Here is a 6,914-nt window from a genome sequence, read left to right as displayed (position 1 = left end):
TCCCTGGCAGGGAATTCCCTGCCCTCCATAAAACAATACCTGGAAGCTCTGCTGGATATGCGACTTCTGCACTTGCAAAAGGCTGGGGGGGTCTGCTGTGGTGTTGCTGGGTGCCAGTGAATGAGGAGGGGTCTGCTGCTGCCACCTCATCGCCAGCTCCTGTTCCTCTCTTTGACTCATGTCCTAGTTAGATGTGCTGCTGTTTCCCCTCCTTTCCTTGATGGCTGTGGTGGGAAAAACCAGAGTAGCTCTCTGCCTGCATTTATTCATGTGGAGGGATGTGAGGAAACGGTGCGAACTCTCATGGTTGTGGTGTGTGTGTGTGTGTGTGCAGGCAGGGCTGGTGCAAGGCTTTTTTGCACCCTAGGTAAGGCTAATTACTTGCACCCCCCCACACACTGGTAACCAATTAAAAAAAACACATTTGAATTATAGGGAAAATGAACAAAACTTGAAATTGCTATTTTTTTTTAACAATTGCAAAAATAAGTAATACATCAATCTTTGATTTTCTTCCTCAAACAGAAAACAGTTTTAGCACACAAATCACTCATCTTGAATAATCCTGTAAACTATGATGTTAAAATTTAAGTCGGATGTTTCCATTTCAGGCACATCAAAATCTCATTTTGCATGCCTTTTCCTTTGCAAATTTTTCACTAATTCCTTCAGGTCAAGTTCTGATGCTTCAGCATGTTCAATTGATATAGCTGCCAAACCAAGTAGTCTTTTTTGCACCATTGTTGAGAGTATGTACGTTTTTATAAGTCTGAGCTTTGAAAAACTGTGTTCACCACTTGCCACTGAAACTGGAAGTGTGAGAAGGATCCTTAGAGCAACAGAAACATTCGGCTCACTATCCAGAAGTTCTTGTTGCAGTCTGAATAGTATTCCTTGTGGTGGCATAGACTTTGGAAGTCCCAGAACACTTCTGCTACTCTGAGGGGCTGTCATTCAACTCAGGGGGGCGTCATTCCAGTCACAGAACACATCTGCTACCCCAGGGGCTGTCATTCCACTCTGGGGCCTGTCACTCCAGTCCCAGAATACTTCTGCATTAGTGATGTGCCTATGCTGTTTTAGGATGGAGCTGTAGTTTTAGGAAGTACAGGGGGTCCTGCTGGATTAGACTAAGCACCATCTATTTTAGCTTCTTGCTTCCCAGCATATGCCTAGCCAGATACTTTCAGGAAGCCCACATGTAGGGCATGAAGACAATAATTATCTATTGCTTTGTTCCCAGCTACCATTATTCAGTAGCAGACTGACACTGAACCTGAAACCATTTGACTAATGGTCTAACCCACCTGGGCTCTTTTCAAGGAAAACGGTATGTTGACAGCCACTGGAACAAAGCTGTCATTGGTGCCCTCAAGGGGTCTGGCAGCACTGGCAGGGCTCGACTTCTGGAGCAGCCACTTGCTGAGAGTCCTGCTGGCAGTGTGACAGCCTGGTGCAGCGGACTGTCGTGCGAGGCTCAGTTGGGCAAGAGTCGAGGGGATGTTCTGCCTCACCTTGGCAGTGGCATGGGCACAGGCAGGCGGAGCTCTGTGCAGGCTTCTTGGCTCTCGCTCGTGGAGCTCAGCATGGCCTTCCCCGCAAAACAGCCCTGAGAGGTAGGTAAGGCCCAGGTGGGGAGGTGCCCTCCACTGAGCCTGGCCGGCATCCCTCCCATTCACCTCCACAGGCTGGCCAGGAGAAGAGGACAGAGCCACTGCTCCATGTGGTGAGGAGGCGCGCACTTCAGAAGGTAAGTGGAGAAACGGCCACAGTGCCTGGGCTCCTTTCAAGTCTCAGCTCACCAGGAGCTGCCCCCCCTCCTCTGGAGTGGAGTGCAGGCAGCTGCTGGCCTGTTGCCACCATGCTGCTCTGGTCTCTCTTCTGCACATGGGAAGGGAGCTGTGGGGACACGACTGGGAGGCTTTGGCGGCTACATGTCTGTGTGTCTCCATGAGGGAGGGAGGGAGGGAGAGAGGGAAAGTAGGCAGTTCTGTGCTCCTCTGAGGTCTGCGCCTTAGGCGGCCACCTAGACAAGCCTAATGGCACCGGTCCTGTGAGCGGGAATAGATGTAGACTGTCTCTGACTGCATCTTTGGGGTGGGGGGGACCTATTTAGCTTTCTCTTCCACTGCACATTTGGGTGAGGGGAATAGCTGACCTGATGAGTCTCTTTCATTGGCTTAAATGCAACTCACACTTTCTCACCAGTGCCTTTCCTCATGTGGGTGCCTTAATTTAATTAACAGAGTTGATTTAATCAATATGTTAATTAAATTAGCTATGTTAATTACATTAGCACACCAGCTTGAAACACTCTAATGAGAGATTGTGAATTAGAAGGTAAATGTGTTCCGTTATGAATGTGTCCTGTAATTAGTGGAGACTGACCACTTTAAGGAAAGGATTATCAACTCTTGAAAAAGAGGTGACTCCAAATGGATGCTATCGAACATCCATAGAGATTTGGTTTTGCTGATGCTTCGAAAGCTTGAAGATCAACAGACATCCCCCACAGTGACTTGATTAATTCGAGGAGGACTCTTTGAACAAGTTTGGAATACTATGGACTATCTAACATTGTTTCATGTCCTCCTCTGGATAGTAATGTGATCAAATAGGGAACTTCCTGTTTGTATTTTTTGAGATGGACTTACTTCTATGATTGATAAACTTGTTTGGTTGCACACATGGAACTTTCACCCCACTAACAATTCAATAGGACTCCTGTTTGTAGTAGCACATGGTATGATGTGTTGTGTCAGGTACAAAAACTATAATCCTATTCACCCCAAACAATCTGTTTTAACATATCTTCTGTTGTTCTAACCATCTCAGCCTGGCTGTTTCTTGCTGAATAAAAGGGCACTGATATGATGGATTATGCCATTGTCAAAGAATGTGTGAAATTCTTCTCAGGTAAACTGGCTACATTATCTGAGACAACAGCACTTGGTAGTACAAGCTTTGTTAAGAATCAACATAAAGCTTTTATAATGATTTAGGTAATTGTTAGAACAGGAATAACGTCTACCATGGCACCTTGGTTTTGGCCACTTTGTGACACAGAGTGTTGGACTAGATGGGCTATTGGCCTGATCCAACATGACTTCTTTTATATTACAGAACAAAATTTGAGTACAGTGCAACCTTTAAGACCAACAAAGTTTAATTAAGATATAAGCTTTTGTGTGCAAGTACACTACTACTTCTTTTGTGCTTGCACACAAAAAATTATACCTTGAATTAAATTTTGTTGGTCTTAAAGATACCACTGAACTCAAACTTTGTTCTGCTGCTTCAGACCAACATGGCTACCCACCTGAATTTATTCTGGAACAGGCTAGCAAAGTCAACCTGAGGAATAAGTCTTTGCTTACTTCCTGTTGTTGCAATAGACCACACAGAAAGTCTGGCCTTGAAGCTTGATACACGTTGAATCTCCTGTCTTCAACATAACACTGTCTGTCTTAGGCAGTGGCTTATAGAGGCAAGCAAAAGTCTTTAACCACACTATCCCAAGAGGGAGACTAACCTATAGAGCTGCCAACACATGATGTGTTTAGGTTGTCTATATGTGGTCCCCTGTTGCCCTGGAGGAGGACGCCCACATGCATCAATACTATGAGGTGTCAGGTAAAGACAATTAGTCTCAATATATTGTCTGTTTATTCTCAGACTATAAAGTATTCTTAGTCATATTAAGTAATAGCACTACTATAAAGTTGTCACATGTGCATTTATTCAACTATGAGACTACTCCCAGTTTATAAATAATTTATTAATAATTGTAAGAGGCAGTTAGGAGTTTTCTGCCTTGCCTATGCCATAGTCTGCCCCACCCCAGCAGCTTCTTACATGGCCACAGCCAGAAGGGGATGGAAGTTTGCTCTCTTGGCTTCTCTTTTTCCTGCCCACTGCCTGCCTCCACTGTTCAGAATGATAATTTGATACATATGCCCTTGGACACTCACCTGGTTCTTTTAGATAGATTACTCACATCCCCCCCCCCCAAATACCCTGATTTGTGGCACATAATTTGATTCTTCCAGTATCCTTTGGACAAAAATAATAAAAATTAGGTGAGAAAGCACTCTACACAGATTTGTTGTTTTATTCTTGTTTAATTGGAAATGTTTTAACTGTTACTGTATGCCATCTTGAATCATAAGGAAAGGCAAGATACAAATGTTTAAATAAACAAAATAACCCCTGGGGTTAAAATCTGGGTACCGTATATACTCGAGTATAAGCCGACCCGAGTATAAGCCGAGACTCCTAATTTTACAACAAAAAACTGGGAAAAAGTATTGACTCGAGTATAAGCCGAGGGTGGGAAATGCTGTGGCCTCCTGTCGTCGTCCGGAGTCTCGAGCCGCCCGCCGCCAGCACGCATAGCCGCCGCCGGAGACCTCCGCCTGCCTCGGCCCCCGCCTCGCTCGGCCCCCCCGCCTCGCCGGCTCCGTTGCTTGGCACCAGCGCCTCGCCCGGCCCCTGCGCTCTGACGGGGCTGGAGCAATGATTTGCAGGCAGTTGTAACTCTGGGATTGTCCAGTTAAGTACAAACCAGGGCTGGTGTACTCAAAAGTATGACCCATTTATTCAATGGAGCTTAATTCGAGGAAAATGTTTTTAGGATTGCACTACAGCCTAAAACATAATTAATAGCTACCTATCCAATGGCCAGCATTTTCCAACCCAATTTTGAATCTGACCCCACAATCACATGTCCAGCAATATCTCTTGAAAAAGGAATATACGCACAAAAGCTGAAGTGAAAATGAGCTCATAGTACAATTATAAGCAACTTATTCCCCCCACCCCCATTCCCACCCCGGATTGTATACCATACCATCCAGCATTAAAAACCACCCGCCGCCAGCACGCATAGCCGCCGCCGGAGACCTCCGCCTGCCTCGGCCCTCGCCTCGCTCGGCCCCCCCCCCGCCTCGCCGGCTCCGTCGCTTGGCACCAGGAAGTATTGACTCGAGTATAAGCCGAGGGGGTGCTTTTTCAGCACAAAAAATGTGCTGAAAAAGTCGGCTTATACTCGAGTATATACGGTATACACATTTTGAAATGATTTTTCCTGTGACACGCTGAGAACTAGAAGCTCTGGTAAGTGAATTCTCAGATTGTCACGAACACAAAGGAGGTGCAGTCTTGTGCATAATAAACTACAATCTCTTCCCCATAGCATAATTACACCCATGCAAATTCTAAACCTCTGAGAGTAGATAGTTCAATTAAACTCTTGGGCTTTGCTGCCGCCAGAATGCCAAATCAAGGTTACAATGCAGCAAGGATATATTTTCACTAGCTAACCATAGTCAAGTATAAATTGCCCCATTTATCTACCTTTTAAAAATGAAAATGCTTTTTTTTTCTCCCATGAAGGCATGCTACTCAAATTATATACTACATATTGGCCTGCACTGATTTAAAATAGGTCAAGATGAGGTAATTCAGACTATTATTTCACCCAATAGGCTAGCCGATGAATCTTTAATGACAAAAGACAGACAGTAAAGGTTGTGGAAGGTTAGACAGTAATCAAAAAATGCATATTAAATCAGATGAATCCACTCAGGAACCTGCCAAGAAGTGCTTTTCTTTTTGTCTTATGCTACTGCAGGCACTCTTACTTTTACAATCAATTCTAGCAGCCATTAAAAGAATTAGTATGGATAAATGAAGTCCTCAGCTCAAAGGTTATTCTGCTCTATCAACTTAAAGTGCCAGAAGCACACTGCCTTTACAAAAATCAACATATTTAACTACAGACAAATGAAGAAATGGAAAGTTGCCTTCATACGTGTTTCTTAAATAACTTCCATAATAAATACATAAATACTAAGAGGAACCAACTGCTGAATTTGTTTTCACATAAAGTAAATATTACTATTTGTGGTTGGCATTTGAATATAATTTACTGATTGAAAGCAGAATACTTGGAAATGCTAATCCGTGTATTTTCTTTAACTGCTTTTGTCAAGGTTTCTCTCTCACCCCAGTCCAGGGATGGGAGCTAAACTGAGCATTCAGCAACAATTAAACAAACCCCAGGAGAATGTCTGTACACTCTTCAGGCTTTACCAGTAGTCACTGTCACAAAAGGTCCCCACCAAAGATCAGGAGCAGAGATCCCAACTCCTGCCTGGTCTATAGGACTTACCAACTTTACCAGCTCTGTACCAGGACTGCAAACAATTAATTGACACAGTGGTAGCCTCCTTAGACACAAGATTCAGTCTTAGAAATCAGGTTGCAACAGAGGAAACACGTCCAGATAATATTGATTATATATTATCTTTATTCAGTGCAAAAGCATGCAGATAACATGAGACTAGCAAAAGATAAGAAAACAAATGATATCTATAGCTTGTTCAGGTCTAACTACACAATAGAGGTATTCCATAGTTACCAGGCTTTTAGAGGTATCAGATGGTTCAGTGTGCAAATATTCCAAGGTCTCACCAGGGAATCTTGAAAAGGAACCCCAGGGTGCTGTGGGCAGCTAAGTCCAGCTTGGCTGCCTAGTAGTAAAACTCCCTGTTAGAAGCACAGTTGACAAGCAAGCAGCCAGTCCAAAAGAACTCTGTTTTCAGAGAGGAACTCTTTTTTCCCATACGGATTATTGCAGTTATACCCCTTCTGTCACCACAGGGTATGGCCATTTCCCAATAGTGAGAGAGTGGGGAGGCGTGCCCAATCTCTGGTTACCATGCGTTGCCAGGGAAGGTATATTTTGATTGGCTAGGAGTTGGGAATCCTGTCTGTAGTTCAGGTACTCCAACTCTAGCCTCTTCAAGTGTCCATGTGTCATGTCAAGGAATGCTTTTGATGTGCTAATGTACTGGGCATAGCTCTTTCCCATGCTTGGGAAGGCGCCTGCATGTCTCTCTGCCCCAGCAAAG

At 44.2% G+C, this 6,914-nt stretch overlaps 1 protein-coding gene across 1 annotated transcript in view; it reads right to left on the bottom strand.

Moving 5' to 3' along the window:
- The window catches only part of SPOCK3 (sparc/osteonectin, cwcv and kazal-like domains proteoglycan (testican) 3), a 193,058-nt gene that overhangs the window by 36,603 nt on the left and 149,541 nt on the right, over nucleotides 1-6,914 (bottom strand). The gene's annotated exons all lie outside the window — the stretch shown is intronic.

Source organism: Gekko japonicus, unplaced genomic scaffold (assembly GCF_001447785.1).
Source record: "Gekko japonicus isolate JY-2015 unplaced genomic scaffold, Gekko_japonicus_V1.1 scaffold329, whole genome shotgun sequence".
NCBI classification, from domain to species: domain Eukaryota; kingdom Metazoa; phylum Chordata; class Lepidosauria; order Squamata; family Gekkonidae; genus Gekko; species Gekko japonicus.
Note: the sequence above shows the minus strand (reverse complement) of the source record. Positions and strands in the feature narration are given on the sequence as shown.